Raw genomic sequence first — 25,035 nt, forward strand, 5'->3', positions numbered from 1 at the left:
ATTATAACTATAAGTTATTTTCTCTCCTATATTATGTTCTCCTTACCATTTTCCTAACCGAATATGGTCAAGCGAGCCAATCTGCGTTTTGAAATATTTTTATAATGGTTTGGAATAACAAATCCGGCCATACGAAGAAATCTATATTCGGGCACTATCCAAATGGTTTTCAATACTTGCTCTCTTTCTTCTAACTATTACGCGTAATGATGATTGTACATTATCCGTATGTGGCAAATATGAAACACTAGAGTAGATTTAGGTTTTATAAAAATCCCCTAAGAACTAACTAACACTGCACCAAATTTCAGCCGTGAAAAACTAGCAGACATACAGACAGACACTTTCACATTTACAATAATAATATTAGCATGGAGGTATGGATGGTAAAATATGGATGGTAAACTGGAAAAAGCAAGAGTTGAAGACTTATGTAATAACCCAATATTTGCTGACCACTTTAGTCCGTTGACAGAAACCTTGTTAGTCTACGCAAACTTGTTCCAAGTAGACAAAATGGTCACGATGTTTTTCCCACTTAATCTAAAGCTGGAGACTGACTTGTAACGTCAGTTTGATATCCATCATTCGTGGCGAGCGAATGCTCCACTCGGTTTTCACACTATCATATCGGTTTTTCCATTGGTTTTTTCGCGAATTCCCTTTGAGTGATACATTACAAGTCAGTGCAGGTCGCGTCATCACGTTATTTCGAGTAAAAATAGAGCACACTTGAGCCAAGAGCACGTATGATACATTAAAAACACATGTTACAAGTCATTGTGAGTCGCCGTATTGTAACAAGATCGCCTCGAATGGTACATTACAAACAAATGGTACAAGTCAGTCTCCAGCTTAAGGATTACGTAAGTTCCTAGGTACTTACGATCTCTTACGTCGTCATCATCATCATGATCAACCTATCGCTGGCCCACTACTGAGCACGGGTCTTCACTCAGAATGAGGAGGGTTTTTAGGGCACAGTTTGCCACACTGGCCCATTGCGGATATTGGCAGACTTCACACATCTTTGAAAATAAAGTGGAGAACGCCAGGTATGTAGGTTTCCTCGCGACTTAGTATTTCTGTCTAAGTCAAAATGTAATTATACAATACGCTGCCTTCCTTTGCCTGGTCCATTTGTTCTTGACTCTTTTCCCCATAATCGCCTCACTTTTCGACTTTGTTGCTATCTGGAATCTAGACCAAAAGTTAATTTATGTAAGCAATAAGTGTGCGAGGGACGCGACCTCTCCTCAAGAAGATGTTTTCTTAATTATTCCTTGCCACGTCCCACTTCAAAGCGCTCCAGTATTGAAAGCAGAATAAACTACATTCACGTGCATTCGGGTCAAACGGCCTCTGGAGACGCTTCCGCTCGCTTACCGCTTCACATTGCTGCTTTCATATTCCATCTCCTCTATCACAATCAAGTGTAGGTCTTAATGGTGTCTTCAGGTCACCTTTGTAATTAACAGCTTTTTTGCTGGCCAAGAGCGGATTGACAGATTTTACACGCCTTTGACCGCATTATTGAGAACTCAGGCATGCAGGTTTCCTCACGATGTTTTCCTTCGCCGTTAAAGCAAGTGATATATTATATAAATGCTTAAAACTCACGTACCTAACTTCCTAAAAGTTAGAAGTGCGTGTCCAGGATCGAACTCCCGATCTCCCGAAAAGGAGGCATACAATCTGTAAACTGTCGATAAATTACTTAGCAACGTTGTTATTTGTCAAATATTGTATGGAATTTTTTGACAGATAACAATGCTTATCGATAGATTTCAGATCGGATCAGCTGTGGGCCATCACTGCGGATCGGACCTAACACAAATTGTAGTCACAAATTGACCTAATGGATGTTACACCAAAAAAAGTGGAGGTTCCAAAAAAATTTTTTTGCTATTGTATCGAGTGGGATATCAAAAGAAAGAGGAGAAAATTCTGAGCTCGTGAATATAAATGTACAACGACATTAAAATATACCAAGCGACAGAAAAATCACTACTATTTCAATTTTTACTCTAATATTTCAGCGTTTATTAAGACGATCGAAGTTGGGTTTTAGTTTTCAATTTTATCGTGTTAGCATAAAAATGTCAACAGCATCCTTGTTGATGCTGTCGGTAGCCTAGTGGTTAGAACGTCCGCCTCCGAATCGGAGGTCGGGGGTTCGATTCCGGGCACGCACCACTAACTTTTCAGTTATGTGCGTTTTAAGCAATTAAATATCACTTGCTTTAAGGGTGAAGGAAAACATCGTGAGGAAACCTGCATGCCTGAGAGCTCTCCATGTTCTCAAAGGTGTGTGAAGTCTACCAATCCGCATTGGGCCAGCGTGGCAGACTATGGCCTAAACCCTTCTCATTCTGAGAGGAGACCCGTACTCAGTAGTGGGGCGGCAATTGGTTGATCACGATGATCCTTGTTGCAGCGGTATGTGGTCCGACTGAATGGACACTAAGTAGCCGCGATATTGAAGGCGGAAAAGATTCCAAATATTTAGGCCAGGACACTTGAGGATTTACGTAGCTCCATGCCCTCATAATGCTGGTTATTTTGTGCACTTTGTTTAAAGAGCCGTTTCCTTCAGAAATAACCATAACAAAGGATATACGAATATACCCCGACAGTCTGATTTAGCTTAACTGTTTACATTACCGATACATTGCAAGAGCAGTTCTGGATTTTTTAACCCCCGACCCAAAAAGAGGGGTGTTATAAGTTTGACGTGTGTATCTGTCTGTGGCATCGTAGCTCCTAAACTAATGAACCGATTTTAATCAAGTTTTTTTTTGTTTGAAAGGTGGCTTGGCTTGATCGAGAGTGTTCTTAGCTATAGTCCAAGAAAATCGGTTCAGCCGTTTGAAAGTTATCAGCTCTTTTCTAGTTACTGTAACCTTCACTTGTCGGGGGTGTTATTTTTTAATTTACACTTGTTGTAGTTGCAAATATGTTTTAATTATACAATATGGTAGGTATATAGGTTAGGAAGGCTCTGGAGAGTTCTCAGTTCACAGTGTTATATTATTATATCGCAGTTTTAATATTCTATGCGCTTCGCTCGCTGCAGCACTCGCTTTTGAAAGCATCACAAGAGCTGGCTAATGAATATTTAGCTTCTTTTGTTTGCATTGTCTCCCCTCTCGTACAATTAGTATGAATATGTAATAATACTGAATACTATTCAGTAATATTTACTTTACCCGCGACTTATAAACTTTTTCAAGGAAATGGAATTTCCTTAGAAAAGTGCGTGTGGAAGTCCTTACAAAAGACTATGTCCAGTAGATATGTGATGATCGTACCTTTATTTTGGATTTTTAAAATTACATTATCCAAGGAACAAAAACCTTAATTTGCTATAATCCTCTGAAAAAAGCAAATCTGTATGGTATAACAAGCAGCAAGCGACAGGCAACATCCGCCCTCCCACTGCTAAGCATGCAGGAAAAGCCAGCCACCAAGCTAGGTACCACAAATCCACCAGAACACACTCGACGCACGTTTCGCTCCGACACCGGAGCATCCTCAGGAGATGTAGACCTTACCAAGCAATATCATGGACTTCCGCAAAGTAACGCTTGCTTCTATACAAAATAATTTCTTTTTTTTGCAAAAACTTAGTAGGTATAGAATATTTATTGCTTTTCCCAATTCTTTTCAAAATTGAACAAATTGCATTCAAGAATATTCGGGTCAGGCACCCACTAGAAGCTCAAGCGAAAATGTAATTGCAAAGTTGGAAAACGTGTAGTTAGATTTTTAAATTTCAGTTGTAGAGTTCACTCAATTAAATGAAAAACCACAGCACGTGTGGCATTTTACATTTTTAATTGTTTGAGACTTGAGAGATAAATGTAACAAGTTTAAATTAAAAATTTAATTAACACCCTCGACAAGTGAAGGTTACAGTAACTAGAAAAGAGCTGATAACTTTCAAACGGCTGAACCGATTTTCTTGGATTACAGCTAAGAACACTCTCGATCAAGCCAACTTTCAAACAAAAAAAAACTAAATTAAAATCGGTTCATTAGTTTAGGAGCTACGATGCCATAGACAGATACACAGATATACACGTCAAACTTATAACACTCCTCTTTGTGGGTCGGGGGTTAAAAATCTGTAAGCGTGAAATAAATGTTCGTATGCAAGCATGTATATTGTTACATATCAATGCAAACTAGTTCATGCATTCCCGTGCGCCTTATGCTGTATTTCTTCCGTACTCTTGAGAATCGTGCAAATTCTTATCGTGGCATCACCGCACGATGTTGCGGTTACAAGCCGACACTAGGGCTTGAAAATCGAACTATTTTTCAGCTCCGGAGTCGCGTTTCAATGCTGAGTGCCCCAAGTGCGGAGTTCCGGAGTTTCTAAGCTTCTTTCAAAAAAATGTGTTTTAATAATGTGTTTAATTTGAATATTTCTTGCGCTCAAATGAATATTCAAGTCTGTTAAGTATGAAATATAAAACAAATGAGAAAAATCAAAAGGAAACTTTATTTTACGACCTGTTAATTAGCCAAATTTTGCTTTAAGATTTTTCATTACGTTTTCCAGCAATAAAATTGGATGAACTTTACACAATTTCATATTAATGTGACTTTGTGAAAAAATATGATAATCCAGATTCCGGTTATGTTCACGATAACTCCGGTTTTGCAAACGAATCTGTGATCATTCGAAGCTCCGGAGTTACGCCACAACCGGAATGCCGGAGTTCAAGCCCTAGCCGACACCGACCAATATATTGTAACCGTTGTGAACTATCAATATTTCAATGGACTTTATTTAACGGGTAATAATTCTTATTTATGAATTTTCACAATGCGCTTTGTCTTTGGATAGTTTGTCATTATACCTAAGCGTTAAGTATTATCACCATTAGATTTTACTCTCTCATATAAGTCATAGTCAAAGCCATAGTCAAAATGATACCGTTGTATGATCATTGTACACTTGTGATGGTTAACTTTTGAATAACTTAAAAGATAATAATTAAACAACATAACATAATTATTATCATAATTAATTAAATTAATAAATTAATCGAGTAGGTATGATATTATGATACTATTTTTCTAACTATGGTACCCTGAAAAAAGCATAAAAGAGCACATACACTTTTATAAAAAAAAACCATTTTTAGTCAAGTAAAATTCCTCAAGTAAATTCCAAAGCTATTATATAATATATCCTATTTGATGCCTTTAGTCTAGAGTCACTTTTCAGAAAAATTTCTTTAGTATTATTTAAAACAAGCAATGACTTCGCTAAGTAGGTAAGCATAATTCGTAATTTTACCAATCCAGCATTCCCCTTATACGAATAAAGCAGGTCCAGCAATTATGGGGCTAATTATTTATCCAGATTTCGAGAATGTCGTCCTGTCCAAGTCTGGATAGGGTATCGGACCGGTTGTATCCATGCGCCCGTTGATTTCTACCTCGCGATAGTCTTCCTACTCACTTGTTGGTAAGATATACAATTTCTTTGTTTTTCCTTTACAATTTCGTCGGTCTAGCAACAGGTAAGTATCATCCAAGATTCAAGATTCAAAATTTTTTATTTGCAGAAACATTTTTTACAATGAGATGTTCTTAAGTAAGTACATATTGTCCATTAGAAATGTTTCACCTTACATAATACGGTATGCAAAATTTGTACAAAGTATAATTCATATTTAAACTATTCTTTGAATTTCAAAAATTCAACTATTGTGTAGAAGCACCTTTCTATTAGCCACCGTTTAAGCCTTAATTGAAATAAGTTTAATGTAAGTTCTATAAACGAATCATGAATCACGAATCATGCTCAATCCATGGCCTGCCCCGATTTTTATCTCGAAAAAACAAAGAACCAATTCCAATGGTTCCAATGGGGTTCTTAAAACACATAAATTCACGCGTAGCGGGCAATCAAATAGTAAGAGATATTTGAAGAAAAATCATTTTCAAAGCTTACAGATAATAAAAAGCAGTAAAACATAAAGTTTGTAACTTAGGCACATTGACGATACATAAGACGTCATTTATATAACGACTATTGTGATGTGTGCGAAATACACACAGACAAACCTTAAAAATAAAATAAAGCTGCAGAATTTTCTAGTTCGTAATATAGTTGTAACAAGTTGCATGGTTCTGCCATTAGGTAGGTACGCGTCTATAAAAATTGTACTTACTAAGGAAAATAACACTATAATGCTGCTATAAACCTACTTTACAAAAAATAAACCCGAACTAAACCCTACATCAAACCTGTTCCGTTGAATAAACAAGTCCAATTTTATTACGGTTGTCTCATTCTATTACGTTCTAAACTTACAATAGGAAAGTCATAAAAGTTATCCAATGATACATAAAATAAAAAGTGTAGGACCGAGGAAACAACCTTGTGGGACGCCGTGTGGGTAGAATGCATCTACCTATTCTATAGCACTGGATTTATATTGACATGTTTGAATGACAAAGATATATCTAAAACGTAGAGCGGCTTAATTACTTACTGTATTTTCATGAAAATATTGAAGTTAAAAATGAAATGATTTATTTACATAATTAATTGGTACATATATGGCCCAGGCCATAATATAGGCGTTTTGAGGTCGTCTAGTATCTAAATATAAAATAACTGTAGCTGAAGGCCTAGCTCTTCCAGATAACATAATAATTATCATTACCCATATTTAAATGCGAAAGTGTGTTTGTTGGTTTGTTGGTATTTGGTCTGTCCTTTTATCACATCGCAACGGAGAAATCGATTGACGTGATATTTTGTATGGGTAAGGGTATAGTTAAAGACCTGAAGAGCGACATAGGCTACGATTTGTCCAGGAAAATCAAAGAGTTCCCACGGGATTTTTCAAAAGTTAAATCCACGTGGACGAAGAATTTTTTTTCTGCGTGTCCTCTAGTAACAACACTTTCAGAAGTCTTTTTTCATTGCCATGGCAATTTTAATTTAGCAAGTTTTAATATACAAAACTTATAGAAGTTGACTTGTTCCGAGTTTTTACAGAGTGACGTGCAATGCAACTGACTTGCCAGATCTAACTTCATAACAACAACGCTACCTTGTAGTAGTAGCTAAAGAGTTACGTTTCCTCGACATAAAATTAAGGCTTTCATTGCTATAACTTATCTGCTACTAATAATAATTATATATCTTGGCCGTTCAATAATTTATTTTCTAAAATTGTCTAAAGTTCACGCTCAGGCGGGGTGTGGGCGGAAGGTGGATGTAGAGCCTTGATTGTATTACTCGAATGCCTCAGCGAGGTACTTCGTTAAAGAGATCATCCTAATACTAAAACACTGAGCTGACTAGCTGTACATTTTCGAGGGACGTGTTAGATCGCAAAAGAAGATTTTAAACAAGAAATATTTCAACGAAAATTATACTCGTATGCTATTGCATGCCATGATAACGTCTTTTTGAGTATTTCATACTGGTACTACAATCCTCTTTTGGAATATATTACAGCTTTGTGATTTTTATTTTTGTTTTTCAATGAATTTTATGTTTTTTTTTTTTTTTTTTTTTAAGAGGGACGAGTAAATACTAATTTTATCTTTCTCTACCAATGATCTTTGACAATTTAACTAGTGCAGGTATGTGAAACCAGTGTGAACCATAATATCTCCTTATAAAGTATATAATTACCACCGACAACATGAAGACCGGATGAAAACGTAACCAAAATTATACCTGAAACAAACAAAAACAAATCATTGTACATTACGTTTACACTAATAACTACCATTAAAGCATCATAAGGCTAGTTGCGAGATCATAAAACTAGGGAAATTAAACCTCAAGAAACAGCGAGAGCATTTAAAACTTCATCAAATGTGAATAAGCATAGTGTAACAGCTAAATAACTTCACACAACGACCGGGTTTTATTACGTTGCTTCGACACCAATGAAAGATTTAATGACATGGGTTGGAGACCTATAAATCTTAAGTGATGCAAGTAATGTCACTAGCATTACATCAGCTCTAATTCATTCATCGTTCATCAAAACCAATCTCTATCCACTGTAAAGTACTCCATGGAATGAATACAGAGATAGTTTAAGCTAAGATATATTCATATTTACTAGAAATAACATTTTCATGTAGCTTTCGATTTTTTTTTGATGTTTTTTTGTCGAGAAATGCTTCTGAGTACCCAAAATAAAATTTCTTATTCTTTCTTTGTTCTTCAAGCAATTTTAGAAGAATTTATTCAGTACTATCTTGACTCCCGTCAGCTCGAAAAACAGGGTGGCTCTCAATGATCGAGGATTCTGCTGAATCAAAGAACTATTTTGACGCAACCACGAAAAACATCTGATATGAGTATTTTCGAAGAAAATGAACTAAGTATACCTTGTTACTTCAGTAAACTGTGTAGTAGATAAATGGGGTAACGATGATGCTTTGTGAGGCGATTTTGTAAGCCACCAGCCGTACGGCGAAAAAACCTTACCTTCCTTAGCCAAAAAGTGTAACAAAACAATACGTCAATCCAATCGGAAAAACTATGAGACAGATCTCAGAAGTCAAAAACATGGCAATTTCATGCTGATTTGCCCTTGATCTTGCATAATAGTTGGTAGTTTGAATGCTGTGAAGCTTCCCATTTATTTATGTGGTGCAAATAGAAAACTTAGTTTTCCTACCTAAGGTTAGCTCTAGGGACAGTGATTTTGAGACATCTGTTATTGATGTAATTTAAAACAAAAAGCGGTCTATGTGGCTATACGAATTCCACTCACAAGCCTTAACTTTAGACAGCGTTTAGTACCTTTATCTAATCCTCTTTACCTAATCGGTAACTCTACGTGCAATTTAAGAGGGCTCTCTCCGTCACTAATTTCATACAATCGTAGTTCCAATTTCATTTGAATATTAAGCAACCAAAGTCCATGAAATTTTGCAGATATATTCTAGAAACTAATATCTTTGTCTGTGGTTTTCCAGATTTCTTTTAAAATATTCGGTTTCAAAGTTACGCGGTCTTAAAAAATTTCATACAAATCTTTGAGCCCCTGTAATTTTAAAACTACATATTTTTAGAAACTAATATCTGTGTCTGTGGTGTTTTAGATTTTTAGAAAAATCTTAAACACCACAGACACAGATATTAGTTTCTAGAATATGTCTGCAAAATTTCATGGACTTTGGTTGCTTAATATTCAAATGAAATTGGAACTACGATTGTATGAAACGAGTGACGGAGAGAGCCCTGTTAAATATGTAACGTAACTAATCAATAAATATGTATACTAATGCGGTATTTAATAATGCGAAAACATTCTGGTATTTTACATTATTTCCTACTAACTAGTCGGCTCACCTTGGCATAAAGACTGCGACCTATTTCCCCAGAATCAGATTTTTTATAATCGTAAAAACTGAGTTTATTTTTGAGCAGGTTAAAATAGGACTAGGGTGAGGAAATTAGATCGTGTGTTTATTTTGTTTCAACATGATACTTTAAAAACGGATACCTACCCATGACTTATGTTACATATGCCTGGCGTAGAGCCATAGAATACAAAATAGTTTTAGGCCCTTTTTACCTTTCTCCTAAACCCCAACTTGCCACTTACTATCCCTGGCACAGTGGTTAGCGCGATGGTATTACACATGGAGTGTTCTGGGTTCGATTCCCGGTTGGACCTATAGGAATTTATAATTTCAAAATTAGTGTACGCTTAGTCTGGTGGAAAGCTACGGCCGTAGCTGTAAAAAGCGATTAAATAGCGCATTTCTATCTTAAGAGTACGCCATCTTCACTTACTACCAACTTGTCAATTTGTCATCGATGAAAAATTTCTTTCTGTTGCTGAAAACTTTATTAAAATCAGTTCATTACATATTTGATGTTTCATATCAACAAGTCTAAATTAAAAATTTATAACACCCCCGACAAGTGAAGGTTACAGTAACTAGAAAAGACCGAAAATACCTGATAACTTTCAAACGGCTGAACCGATTTTCTTGGACTATTCCGCGCCTACGATCCAAAGTATCTGAGTTTTCCAAAACATCATTTTCAAATTAATAATTATGTATATCTAGGCAACATCCATCTTGACAGCTTGACATTTGTCAATTGACACTTGAATATTATGAACCTAAGGGTTATCTAACCTTCTTTTCTACAAGAAAACTAGAAAATAGCTGATAACTCTTAAACGGCTGAACCATTTTTTTTGGATTATAGCTAAGAACACTCTCGATCAAGCCACCTTTCAAACAAAAAAAAGTAAATTAAAATCGGTTCATTCGTTTAGGCGCTACGATGCCACAGACAGATACACAGATACACAGATACACAGATACACACGTCAAACTTATAACACCCCTCTTTTTGGGTCGGGGGTTAAAAACAGTGCATAGCTTTTTACACAAGTGTAAATTAAAAATTTATAGCACTCCCCACAATTAGTCAAGGTTACAGTAACTAGAAAAGAGCTGATAACTTTCAAACGGCTGAACCGATTTTCTTGGATTATAGCTAAGAACATTATCGATCAAGCCACCTTTCAAACCAAAAAAACTAAATTAAAATCGGTTCATTAGTTTAGGAGCTACGATGACACAGACAGATACACACGTCAAACTTATAACACCCCTCTTTTTGGGTCGGAGGTTAAAAATAATCCCAAAGCATTAATTTTAATTAATGAGGAGTGACACAGTTTGATTTAATAAGCACATAAACATAAGTAAAGAATTTCATCGACTTTTTTGACGTCAATGCACCAGCACGCTCACTGATTAAATTTAGATCATATTTCGCGTGGGTTCGCATGTGCCCAATAATTTTTTTCCATGTGTGTACCAAAAACATTAGCATAAATATAAACTGTTGAGATATTGTACAAGTTTCCGTGGATTAATATTAGTTTCATCCGCCTCCATTCAGGAATTTGCATGAATTCTTTTATATCTATTTTTAATCGTCAATGAGACAATTTAATCTTGACTTAGGGAAGATATAGTCCTTATAAGCATAATCTTCTACTACTCGTACATCAAATGGATAGGAATGTATCTATATGATGGTATAACTAATGCAGTCGTATACAGTACTAAAGATAATGTAATGTAATCATATTCAGTAGATCTAAATGAATGATCTAATGAAGCCGATCTGTGTAGAGTGCAGTATTTGGTTTTATATCATTATTATTTTGGAGATCTCTTTCATAAAATAATAGTGGCATAAAACCAAATAATAACACACAAAAAAAAATATTCGTCGATACCTTTATCAAAAAATCACTAGAGAAAAAGATGCCCAATACAGAATGAAAAATTGCAAATGTTATAGAAATGACGGCAATAGAGACACAAAGGAACTGCCCCACCCTATCTCTACACGGTAGCGCCATAAATATACAGCGTAATACTTGACACAATTGTCGGGGCCCGATTTCTTTACGACCCAAAACCGACATTATTTACTACCTTCCGTTCTTATCCCATCTTCCCTGTATTAGTCACGAGTGAGCGACTCTTGATCCCGTCAAATAATTCGGTTGGAATATCGATTCGAAAATAATGTCACATGTTTTTGTTTTCTAGATTTACAAATGCTGCTCATTTTTTAACCCCCGACCCAAAAAGAGGGGTGTTATAAGTTTGACGTGTGTATCTGTGTGTCTGTGTATCTGTGTATCTGTGTATATGTGTATCTGTGTATCTGTGTATCTGTCTGTGGCATCGTAGCGCCTAAACGAATGAACCGATTTTAATTTAGTTTTTTTTGTTTGAAAGGTGGCTTGATCGAGAGTGTTCTTAGCTATAATCCAAAAAAATTGGTGCAGCCGTTTAAGAGTTATCAGCTCTTTTCTAGTTTTCTTGTAGAAAAGAAGGTTACATAACCGTTAGGTTCATAATATTATGTCAATTGACAAATGTCAAGCTGTCAAGATGGACGTTGCCTTGATACATAATTATTTATTAGAAAATGATGTTTTGGAAAACTCTGATACTTTGGATCGTAGGCGCGGAATAGTCCAAGAAAATCGGTTCAGCCGTTTGAGAGTTATCAGGTCTTTTCGGTCTTTTCTAGTTACTTGTCGGGGGATTTATAGATTTTTAATTTACACTTGTTCTATGATTTCATGTCACCATAACTCCACCATAGCCTAATATTTGACATATCGTAATTCAGAATCAAGCATGTGACACATGCTTCGAGAGAAGTCAAAGAAATGGACCCAAGCTATGACAGAATGGGAAGTTAGGGATGGCTCGAAGCGGAAAAAGGGAAGACAAAGAAAGCGTTGGGCCGATGATATAAAGAAGACGGCTGGGTCATTGTGGACGAGGCAAGCACGGGATAGACTTGTTTGGAAATGCCTGGAGGAGGCCTATGCGTCGGAGGACGCGCTGATTGCAAAATAACCAAAGTGCGAGACTTAAGTTTATTATTGTAAATTTATCAGCAATAAAGGCTTTATTTATTTATTTATTTATTTATAATTCAGAATCAAACCGAGCGCTCTTTCACTGTAGTTCATTTTTAACCCCCGACCCAAAAAGTGGGGTGTTATAAGCTTGACGTGTGTATCTGTCTGTGGCACCGTAGCTCCTAAACTAATGAACCGATTTTAATTTAGTTTTTTTTTATTTGAAAGGTGGCTTGATCGAGAGTGTTCTTGGTTATAATCCAAGAAAATCGGTTCAGCCGTTTGAAAGTTATCAGCTCTTTTCTGGTTACTGTAACCTTCACTGGTTGGGGGTGTTATAAATTTTTAATTTGTACTTGTGACACAACTATCACGCACAAACACCTATCTTTTTTTGTTTCTTTTCAACTCCAAAACCAATTGAACTTCCTACCGTTCAATTCCTTCCGTCTTTCCTTACATTAGTTACGGAAGAACGACCGCAATCGCACAGCCGTACTTACAGCTAATTTATTTGAGCGGGAATCATTCGGGCGTTATATTATTATTTATTGGCTGTTATCGATTCCTAAATTGATTACATATTATCGTTTTTAACACTCTACCCAAAAAGAGGAGTGTTATAAGTTTGACGTGCGTATCTGTGTATCTGTCTGTGGCATCGTAGCTCCTAAACGAATTAACCGATTTTAATGTTTTGTTTGAAAGGTGGCTTGATCGAGAGTGTTCTTAGCTATAATCGAAGAAAATCGGTTCAGCCTTTTGAAAGTTATCAGCTCTTTTCTAGTTTTCTTATAGAGGTTTTTGTGTCGGGGTTTTTTTAAATTTTGAGTTCTTTGGTTATTTGTTACACACCAAAATTTCTACTTTTATTTATCTTAGCGTGCTATTCTTGTTATGCCTGAATAGATACTTTGTACGATATACACATACAGACATACACATCGCATTTTTTTGTGGTACCTTATCAGTAATCATCAGTACTATCAGCTGTCTTCGTTTTCGCTAGCGTTCTGGTTACACCCTGTATACGAAACTAGGGCACCATACTTTGCCATAGGCTCACCATAGCTACCTAGGGTTTAGAATAGAACCTAGGTACCATCATGGTCTACTTACCTACGTCTTACAAGAGTACTTTAGCCGCTCGACACACAAAGCTGATGTTACAGTAGAGTAGATAAATGCACGAACCATTTCCTTCGTCAGAGTAGCAATTATTGTTGCAGCGAACTTTCCCTCCGAGATACAGCGTCAAAGTTTAGCTACCACACAGTTAAGGATCATACCATCAGCCTGTGGACCTCCAGTGTTAGACATAGGCCTTTCCTAAAGACCGTCACCACACCCAATCCTCGTCCTTCCTAGTTAAGCTACTTCCCGCCAACCTCTTTATAATATCGTTATTCCATTGCGCGTGCTGCAGGGCTTTGCAAACTACGCTTGATGATCACCACGAAATAAATTCCATGGGGATCATACATCATCATCATTGGCAACTGATAGATCCCCACTTCCCCACAGCTGGACATAGATCTCTTGTAGCAATTTCCACACGCCACCTGAACCCAACCTCTACACGCGATTCGTTTGATGTCGTCTGTCCAACTAGTAACGGGTTTGCCAACGCAGCGCTTTTTGGTGCGAAATTGCTGTTCTTCGAACAATCTACCCTACCCTTCAGCTTCACAACCATCGCAAATGACGTCCGGAAAGTGTAGCCTTGGAAGACCCTTGTTAGGTGAAGAGACGATAACATAAAACGAGTCACAGGGAGCCACTGAATTCAGGCGGCGCAAGACCCTGGCGTCTGGAAGTGCCTACAATAGACCTATGTCCAGTCCAGAGCAGTTGACGTCTATCGATTGATAATGATGAAAGATGATGATGTGACTGCGACCCATCTGTACGCTAGCTAAACTGTGGTAACAGGTATCTACTTAGTGTAAAGTAGTATGAATGGTTGTAACGAGGCACGAGCCACTGGCGCGCAAAATGAAACTGTGGAGATGAAATGATACAATTCCAACTTGATGGAAACTTTTAAAAGGATGACAGACCAAAATAATTATATAGGTGTCTTTAATGATATCTAGATGCGCGTGCAATGTAATAAAGGGAGGTGATAGCCTAGTGGTTATAACGACAGCCTCCAATTCAGGAGGTGGGGGGGTTCGATTCGCATCTCTAACTTTTCGGAGTTAGGTACATATGTATTGATTTAATATTATTTGATCACACTATATATTCAGTATCTGATCACACTGTATCTAAATGATCTGTGTGCAATTTTTGTGCTAGTCATAATCTGAACTTATAGCAATTCTCATGTAAAATTGACAATTAATGTGACTTTGTGAAGGGAGTCCAAACTCCAATGTAACAATTGACAACCCTGCAAACAGCTGATCACGGAAATGAACTCGTAATAACAATTATGAACTCCAAGGACCGTTGTCATGTTATATGTTATAAGTAGATAATATATGACTTATCAAATACGCTGTAAATGTAGGACCTAGGTTTTCCGAAAACCCACCCGAACGAAGCCGAGTAGCTAGTTTTTACCTCAAAATGGGGATATTTATTATTTGAATGCACCCTGCAGCAATTCAAAACGGCATTTAAAACAATTACACCAACATAAGGGGTACGAGAACCACGAATTACTTAGGCGAAACGCTCAGACATCTGGTCACAAAATCCATAATTATTTCTGGCACTTTGTTTTCATTATTATTTTAGATCTTATTTACATGTATATAAAGGTTAATTTACAACAATTGCAAGCAATATATTTGGCTGTAATATTTAGGGTTCCGTATTAATGTCATTGAAGAAATGCCAATAACATAGCATAGGACGGTGACGCTATCTACTCACGCTATTTTACAGCGTGCTCGATGCTACTGATATTACGTGCATTTTCAGGACTGCAAAATGATTTTCTTACGGCTGTTATTTGACTCTATTATTGATAATAATAGGCACAAGAGCCAGTTTACCATCCAATTGTAAATACACAAAAAAAATCAGTCCTCTCAGTCAATGAATACCACATTCGGAAAAGGTAAATCATAGACCAAGTTATAAGCAAAATGATCAATCTTTCCCTCTCTGTCTCTCTCTGCGTCGAATTAGAGAAGAAGAAGAATAAGAAAACCACTATTAAAGGAGTGATTTTCTTGGGATAAAAATGCGGTAGGCCTCCAGCGGGGTGATTCGCTAACTCAGTGATCAACACTATTTTTTTGTAAAAACTCTTCAATTAATTGAAAATAAGGGTCAAATAATCTCGGTGGCTTTCATTCAGTGATGGAGTCGCGCAGATCCTTCCTTCGTTATGTATGTACTACCTACATTACATAATCTTGGTACCAAGATTATGTAAAGCACCAACGTCAACTTGTAGCAAACTCTATGGTGACAGAGTCAACCATAATGAAAATAACTTTGTTACAATAATTCTCGATTTTGGCTTACCAAAAAGTAGTAGATATACTTTTAGACAAAAATATTACGGAACCCTACCATGTTCTGGTAAACACTTGACGAGATATATTTTATACCTAGGTGACATAACGCAGCGGGCCGAGAAAACCGTCACGCTATGGTGGATTGGCTTGACCACGTGGCAAATTGTGCGTACAGTGAAATTAACATTATGATCGATATACGAGGCATATTTTATAAGCCGCTTAAGTTAGTTCTGTGACGTAAAATAAATATTATATTTATTACCTACATATACCTACTTTTATAGGTACCGCGAATCCGCTTTGAATTTTAGAAAGAGATAATCGACAGCTTTAGCTTCGTAGAGTGTCGTCTCTGTCACTCATACATCTGCGACGACGTTATGACGCTGACTTGTCAGTCTCAACATCAAAGACAATGCTCAACGAAACCGAAGCCGCCGATTATTATCTCTTTCTAATGTTCAATGTGTAATCTTTCCTACCGGGTACTGAAAGTATCTATTAGAATTCCGTACACAAAAGTTGCCAACGGGACCCTATTACTAAGACGTCCGCTGTCCGTCCGTCGCGTCCGTCCGTCCGTCTAATTTCAGTGGGATATGTATCTCGTGAACCGTAATAAGTAGAGAATTGAAATTTTCACCGAATGTCTATTTCTATTGCCGCTATAACAACAAAATAAAAATGATTTCAAAATGACCGCAATGAAATTAAAAAGTGTTATTTCTTGTACGGGATACGGAACCCTTCGTGTGCGAGTCCGGCTCGCACTTGGCCGGTTTTTAATTTTGGATGCACACGTTGATGTCGATGATGACATTATAACCTACATAACCCAACGGGTTGCAAAGCTGAAGTAGCAAGAGGTGGGCACACAGTTCTAAGAGAACCGCCTAGATATTGAGGTTCGTACATACTCGAATGAAAACCTCGCACCGAGAATACAGACCACGTCTACTAGGTGGACAGTGGACATCAAACGAAACGCAGGGAGTCCCTGGATCCAGGCAGCGCAGTATGGACTGTGGAAATCCGTACAAGACAACTAGCTCTATTCGCTTACGACGACGATTATGAATCGAGAATCAAAATCGAAAGCAGCGATATCGATCCAATTGAATCGATACATAAACGCTACCCACTTGTACTCATAATGGAGTAATTACATGCACTCGGAGGGTCCTCCTAAATTGTAAAGAAACTAGATTGCCTCCCTCACACGTGGCGTGCTGCGCGCCCTTTGATTAAGCCCTGATTGGGAAAAATCACTATTCGATTGTGAATAATGGATGTGTAGTTTTGGTGTAACTAGGGACTCATACCTACGACGAAACCTTATATTTCGAAGTAATAGATTATTAAGCAGGAAATAGCTAACTCCCTTCTAGGTTCACACGAGTTGCCTTAGAATTTATTTCTACATACTAGGTGATGCCCGCGAATTCGTTCACGTGGATTAATAGCTCGCTCACACAGGTTGCGTAAGCGTTGACGTAGCGCGTACCATTGCGTTGTAATGTATGGAACTATATGAAACATGGCACATTGTTTGCGTAAAGCGTGGACGTATGCGTAACCCGGTGTGTTAGGGGTTTACGCGCGTCACTACGCACATGCCACGTGTACGCAATTGGTGTGAATTGGCCTTTAGGTTTGATTTTCCAGAACAAAATGATTACGGATCCTTTATGCCTTTCAGCCCCATCGGTCCAGTAGTTTGAGCTGTGCATTGATGGATCAGTCAGTCAGTAAGTCAGTCCTTTTCCTTTTATATATTTAGATAAGAAAAGGTTGCCTGGTAGAGATTGCTCCAAGCAATAAGGCCGCCTTTGCACACAATTGTTTTTTTCTGTTTTCTTCTTACTGTATTGTTATCCTTATATGTGTTTTTGTGTGCAATAAAGAGTTTCTATCTATCTATCTATCTATAAGAGAAGAGAATGTAAGTATGGGTAATAAATCAAATATGACGTCCTAGCGGCATAAACAAACAGTGTTAGAGATGAAAATATTTATTTAACTAAGCTAGTTTAAATTAACCCCGCGTATGAGGGATGGGAAAATCAATGGACTCTAGAAAAACAAGCGGGGTGTGAAGAAAACGCGCACACGTGGCTTGCTCGACGCGAGGGCTGCATAGTTGAATGCCTCGTCAGGGGGTGTATGTTAAGTATAATATGAAAAAATAAAGTGATAGACTAGTGGTTAAAGCGCCGGCCACACAGGCCGCGTATGCGTCGCGTAAGCGTAGACGTAGCGCGTACCATTGCGTTGTAATGTATGGAACTGTAGGAGACATGGCATACCGCTTGCGTGGCGTGAACGTTCGCGTAGACGTAATGCGTGCAGTTATGTCTACGGATTCACGTGTACGTGCTTGGTGTGAATCGGCTTTAAGACGTCTCGATCACCTATTCAAAGGGTCCAGGGTTAAACCCAGGGCATCTATCCATTCATCGATCTGTGTTGCATCCACAGCTTGACATAGGTCTATTTATGGGCGCTTCTCTTCTTCAGGTCATCGGTCCAGCGAGCTAGGTCCTCCTACAGTGCACTTACCTGTAATCGGTATATGGTTATCACTCCAGAAATGTCTGCCCCATTCACTGTCGGTTGCATGACCTTGCCTTCAACTATTTTGACCTATGTCGATCGCTTTCTTCTCCTCGATCTGGATTTTAACCCTGCTCATGACCGCGACTTCTTGTGCGTGGATTTAGGTTTTGACAACTCCCGTGGGAACTTTTCGGGGATAAAAAGTAACCTATGTCTTCCCCCGAGATACATAGCCTATCTCTGTAGGTACCTAAGAAAACTGTTCGTATTAGCAAAACAGCCATGTAAGGTGAAAGTCAGTTTCTGCCGTATACTCAGCTATTAGCCGCATAGAGCTCCCCTATAATCAGACAGTATACAGACTTGGCCTCTTTTTAGAAATTGTGAGTAAAATCACCAGCACAACTAGCCGCTCCAGCATAACTGTTCAAGTAATCGTTTAGCTAACGTGACATCGTCGTCTATCGTCGTCTATCATTTACTATGGAAGAGCAAACAATATTCATACAAATTCTTCCGAATAACGTAACTCGAACAGTTACGTTTTTTTTTTTTATTAAAAATAATATATCGTTATGGCACAGATGCATAAACCAGGTAGGTATTTGTACACCCAGTCTAAAAATGCGTAACTCTTAGTTTATCTTCAGTACGGCTTTTCGAGTTTTTCAGCAAGGTAGTAACTAAGCAGACCGACTTTTTTTGCTTCTGGCGTAGACATTATTTTGGTTTTATTTGGCAAATCATAGCTTTTGAAGTAATAATCAAATAATATGCTAGGTTTTTTTTATTACATATTCAATACATTTGCTACAAAATCTACAGAAAATTTAACTCAGTGACTTCAAAAAAACTTTTAAGTTTTTTGTAAAAGATTATTGCTAAATTGACCCATTCAAAATTACACAAAATTAAACTGATTTAATATAAAAGCGAATTTTATAAAAAAAAAAAAAAAAACTAGTGCCAACAAAATTGATGATCTTCCGAACGTCACCATTATCGATCAAAGTTTACACCATTAAGGACTTTTGCTCCATTTACGTCGCTCCGGGCAACATTTGCTGATATAATATGAGTTGCGAAATTTTGATTAATGGTGTTATACGAGGAGATTGCTGACTTGAGTACAGCAAATGGACGAGTAAATTCACTTATTGTACCTATTTATTTTTATAAAAACTTGAATCTCTCGTAACCTTCAACAAGGAGGATTACGATGCAGAGAGAGAAATGATGATATGAAGTCCTGGGCTAGCCTGGAAAATTGTAGTTTCTATTAAGTTCAATAACCATAAACAACTTAATGTGTAGTTTGGATAGAATATAGTTAAGCACTTGTTGATAAAAATATATATCTATTATTTGTTGAAAAAAAAATGTGTAATTAAAAAAAAATGATTAAATAGGTATGGGTTACCTGGAAGAGATGACCCAAAAAGAGGGGTGTTATAAGTTTGACGTGTCTATCTGTGTAACTGTCTGTGGCATCGTAGTTTCTTAACTAATGAACCGATTTTAATTAAGTTTTTTTTTGAAAGGTGGCTTAATCGACAGTGTTCTTAGCTATAATCCAAGAAAATCGGTTCAGCCGTTTAAAGTTATCAGCTCTTTTGTAGTCACTGTAACCATCACTTGTCGGGGGTGTTATAAATTTTTAATTTACACTTGTATTCAGTGTATTCTGTATTCTTATTCTTTGTAATTTTGTTAACAACAAAGTTGTTTTAAATTAAATTAAAAACTTGCGTGACAATTACACAATTAACATTGGATCTAAGATTTCTCAGTGAAACAGAAAGTGAAATTTCGGCTGTGAATATTATAAACTCAACAATAAACACAAAAAAGCCGTTAACATTACATAACTAGCAAGTCATACAATACATAATAATGTGACATCAAACAAACACGTTCATTGTTAGAAAATAAGAAAGCTGTGAGAATTAAACATATTGTAATTAGAATTTTGATTAAAAAAATGCATAAATTTTGTAATGTAAACTAAGTACATACTGTAGGTATGGCTCTCGAATACGGGAGGTTTTACAAATCTGCGCAGAAGTCAACAAATGTTAATTAAACTTGAGTGCAGCGTCTCAGCCGTGGACATACAAGAAGAGCTTACAAACTGCCCGGCTAGCATGGGCAGTACATAAAAATTATATCCCCGATTATATCCACTGATTTGTATGACATCAGTGGATATAATCGAGGGATATAATTTTTATCTACTGCCCATGCTAGCCGGGCTGTTGATTGTTAAATATAATATTATGTCCCTGCCTGCGACTCTATCATTCGTAGGGTAAAAACGCTCCAAAAATTGTTCGTATAGGTTTTTTTTTTTAAAGAATATTAGACATGCTTATCATGACTAATACTCCCCTTTCCCCTCCAATTAAGCGTAAAGTGTGTGCCAGGAGCGGGTACGACAATAGTGCAACGGGTGGGGTTTGAACCGCTGACCTTTCGTTATTCAGTCCGCTCCTCAACCGTTGAGCTATCGAGGCTACATTGATAAAAGCTTTATTTAATTGTAACGTAAATCGCATAATTCAAAGTCAATTTGGATAAAATTCACCACGGAACACGACCCAAATCCGTGGCGCAGAAAATAAAAATGCTAAAATCAATTCAGATGCTTTTAGGAGCAGAAATTTGGGGTCGCTCAGCCCTCGGCTGCTCCATTTTTTATGAAGTTCTTGTTGTGGGATCAACGATGAAGATGCTCAACTGCTATTGGCCAATTTTCGCGAAGGGTGACACCCAGAAGGAGGGTAGATACAAAGAAGGGTGCCTTCTGCAAATCTTTTTTGTCAGCTCTCAAGACACCAACAATAGACCAAGCTTATAAATTGAAAAAATACAGAACACAACATGACTTTATACGCTTTGACGATTGATTACTTATCTTTTAAAACGAAAAAACTTGAAAAATATAATTTTTAACAAAATATTGGTTTGAAATTGTTAAAATTGCCTTTTGTCAACAGATTTTATAAATAACCCATTTTTAAAATCGAAAGAATTTTTAATTTTGCCGACAACAAAAAAACGATTTTTGAGCAGGGAGCAATAACAAAGACCACAGTGTACCTCTATCTCTACCAGACACTTGAGAAAAAACCAAACAACGTAATTATAGGATTTGTGGCAGGCATTCAAAATCATAAAACCGTGCAATGACACAGAATCACTTGTAAAAATATCGGGTGGTACTTTTTTTAACCCCCGACCCAAAATGAGGGGTGTTATTTAACCCCCGACCCAAAATGAGGGGTGTTATAAGTTTGACGTGTGTATCTGTGTATCTGTGTATCTGTGTATCTGTGTATCTGTGTTTCTGTGTATCTGTGTATCTGTCTGTGGCCTCGTAGCGCCTAAACGAATGAACCGATTTTAATTTAGTTTTTTTTGTTTGAAAGGTGGCTTGATCGAGAGTGTTCTTAGCTATAATCCAAAAAAATTGGTTCATCCGTTTGGAAGTTATCAGCTCTTTTCTGGTTTTCTTATTACTTTTATCCCAGGACCACCAGAGGTTACGTATTTTCTGACACAGGAAATATGTACGATTGAGTAGTGTTAGTAAGTACTAAGAAAGCATGCCTAGCCTACGTGCTAGCTTGCTTAGACGGCCAATTTTCAGGTATCTGATAATCAAGGTACATAAAACCATTACTTACCTCACGTAAATTCTCCAAACTGATTTTTACGTATATTTTAGGCAATATCCTTAAAAATATGTCGCCAATACTCCCAGACATTTCCCGCGTCGGCCGTATTGCTTTGCAGACGCTTTAAAGCTCCCAAAATAAGTAATTACTTAACTGCACGTAAATTCTGATGCTCCATTTTATATATGTCCACCAGACAACTATTTTAAAACCTTTTACAAGAAGACAGACTGATCCAGAGGGCCAATCATCCCCTAAATTCAATTTTAATGCCTCTGTGGGTTTGAGCGCGAGGGCATCATTATCTACGCGCATGAGACTGAGTAAGACATGTATTAGGATATATATTGACTTCTCTCTCACTCTCTTATAGTTTACTTGTCAATTAATTATTAATATTAAAAAAAAATCAGGTAAAAATTAAAAAAATGGGAGAATTTACGTGAGGTAAGTAATGTTTTTATGTACCTTGATTACCTGATACCTGAAAATTGGCCGTCTAAGCAAGCCAGCAGGTCTGTAGCATGCGTTCTTAGTACATACTAACACTACTCAATCGTCCACATTTCTTTCGTCAGAAAATACGTGACGGCTGGTGGCCCTGGGATCTTTCACTATTGTAACAGAGGTTCATAATATTATGTCAATTGGCAAATGTCAAGCTGTCAAGATGGACGTTGCCTAGATACATAATTATTTATTTGAAAATAATGTTTTGGAAAACTCCGATACTTTGGATCGTTGGCGCGGAGTTTCTAATTTATAAAATATTATAATCACAGTTAAAGCGAGAAAACATCAATTCAATTATAATATCCAACAGTCAACCAAAGGCCACGAACAATCAACCCAAACCCAAACCATAGTCAAACAATTTTTAGGGTTCAGTAGGTATCTGTAGAAAAAAAAAGATGTAGCCTCGACTGTTGTAGTCGCGTAGGTGTGCATGGCACCATTAAATATCGTAGGAAGCGATGACCCTCCGCGCGGCTGAGGTTCCCGCATCGTAGTCGCTTTGTCGCGCAGGTTTGGATGATGCATTAGGCGCACCTTCTTTTTATTTTATCTGCTTGAACTCAGCTTATTTACTTTGACAAAATACGTTTAAAATTCATCATCATCAGGATCAACCCATCGCCAGCTCACTACTGAGCACAAGTCTCCTCTCAGAATGAGAAGCTACCACACTGGCCAAGCACGTATTAGCACACCTCACGCACCTTTGAGGGAACATTATGGCCAACTCTTAAGCATGCAGGTTTCCTGACGGTGTTTTCCTTCACCACTTCGTTGTCTGTCTGTGTGTCATCTTTCAAGAGAATCAAAACTTATAAATTGGGTACTTCCCGTTTACGTAGAATCATGAAAGGCAGGTAGCAATATCTTATAGCCCAAGCACTCTACTCCTGTGGCCCAAGTAAAGTGAAAAATCCGACAACTGAATTGTCATTACATAAAAAAAACTTGTACGGAACTCTTCATGTGTGAGGCAGACTCGCACTTGACCGGTTTTTGAAAGTTATGTCAAATAAAAATTTGACATGCAATAACAAACAAAATGAAATACAAGCCACTTTTTTCCTTATTTCATCGGGTGAAAGTCGATTTCAATTTAATCGTAGGTATATCTTGAAAAGCGAACTACTATACGACTACGTAAAATGGGTACATTTTTAAAGCAACGACAAAACAGATATTTCGTTTTGGTCGTGTTAAACTATATATGTGAGTCATTCAGATAATTCTTGATTTAGTAATGTTCGGTCAAAAATATTTCATGGAACGTATAATTAACATAACATTGATGTTACTTTTGAAGAGATATTAGCTGCCTTATTGGATTTATATTATTATAGAAATTGGGTTTTAGAATGGCACAAATAAACGGTAATTTATGAATAAAAGTTTAAAAAGCGTGAAATAAAAATTAAATTAAAAATTTAAAAAACCCCCGACACATAAACCTCTAAAAAGTAAAAAAAGAATAGGTAAGTATGTATGGGCCCTTTAAGAATAGTATAAATAGTAAAGTTTTTATCCAAGCGTTCGTTGCGTCGGGGGACCGCTAAAGACTATTCTTTCTACAACAGATGACTTTCATAGTTTACGATAGGTAGCGGTCCCCTGGCGCAACGAGCGCTTGGATAAAAACTTTACTATTTATACTATTCTTAAAGGGCCCATACATACTTACCTATTATTTTTTTACTTTTTAGAGGTTTATGTGTCGGGGGTTTTTTAAATTTTTAATTTAATTTTTATTGATTAGGTTCAGTGCATAGGCTATCAGCTGATAGTTGCAGACTATTAAACTTGCAAGCAAATAATCTGGGGCCAGCGATTTAACTTTTGTTTATTTATTTATTTATTGTATTTACATAATTCTTACAACTATTTACATTGTATTCTTACAACTTGTATTCTTGAACTGTCACAATATTTTGTACTACTTGATGTCAGCGACTTCGTCCGCGTGGTTTTTGATGATTCTGTAGGAACTCATTGATTTTTTCGGTATAAAAAGTAAAAAAAGCTTACTTCACTCTCCAGGTCTTTAACTATACGAGTACCCATGCAAAAATCACGTCGATCCGTAGCTCCATTGCGACGTGATTAAACGGCAAACTAACAAACCAATAAACAAACACACTTTCTTAATTATAATATAAAAGGTAGTAAGTGGGTAGTGATTTCAATAACTGGCCGAAATCTTTGGTCTAGAATTCTTGTTAAGCCCTTGTCCTTATAAGCATGTACCTGATAAGAAGAGCTTCCCACAAATCAAAGTTCTAAGCATGCGCCATCAATGTTAACTGGATTTATTACCCGTATCGCATCACTATTACGCTGAGCGTACATCATCTAATTTAACGGCATTCGCAATTTCGCGGCGTTGCGGCT

The 25,035-nt window shown here is 37.1% G+C and overlaps 1 protein-coding gene and 1 long non-coding RNA gene across 2 annotated transcripts in view; both read right to left on the bottom strand.

Annotated features, from left to right (window-relative positions):
* Positions 1-25,035, bottom strand: part of LOC123867369 (centaurin-gamma-1A) — a 307,921-nt gene that overhangs the window by 99,526 nt on the left and 183,360 nt on the right. The gene's annotated exons all lie outside the window — the stretch shown is intronic.
* On the bottom strand, positions 653-16,982 carry LOC123867402. The gene is made up of 3 exons (XR_006796410.1): positions 16,971-16,982; positions 15,823-15,827; positions 653-874 (listed from the first exon to the last, which is right to left on the bottom strand). It is a non-coding gene; the product is annotated as an uncharacterized LOC123867402 (long non-coding RNA).

This window comes from Maniola jurtina, chromosome 8, assembly GCF_905333055.1.
Source record: "Maniola jurtina chromosome 8, ilManJurt1.1, whole genome shotgun sequence".
In the NCBI taxonomy this organism is placed as follows: domain Eukaryota; kingdom Metazoa; phylum Arthropoda; class Insecta; order Lepidoptera; family Nymphalidae; genus Maniola; species Maniola jurtina.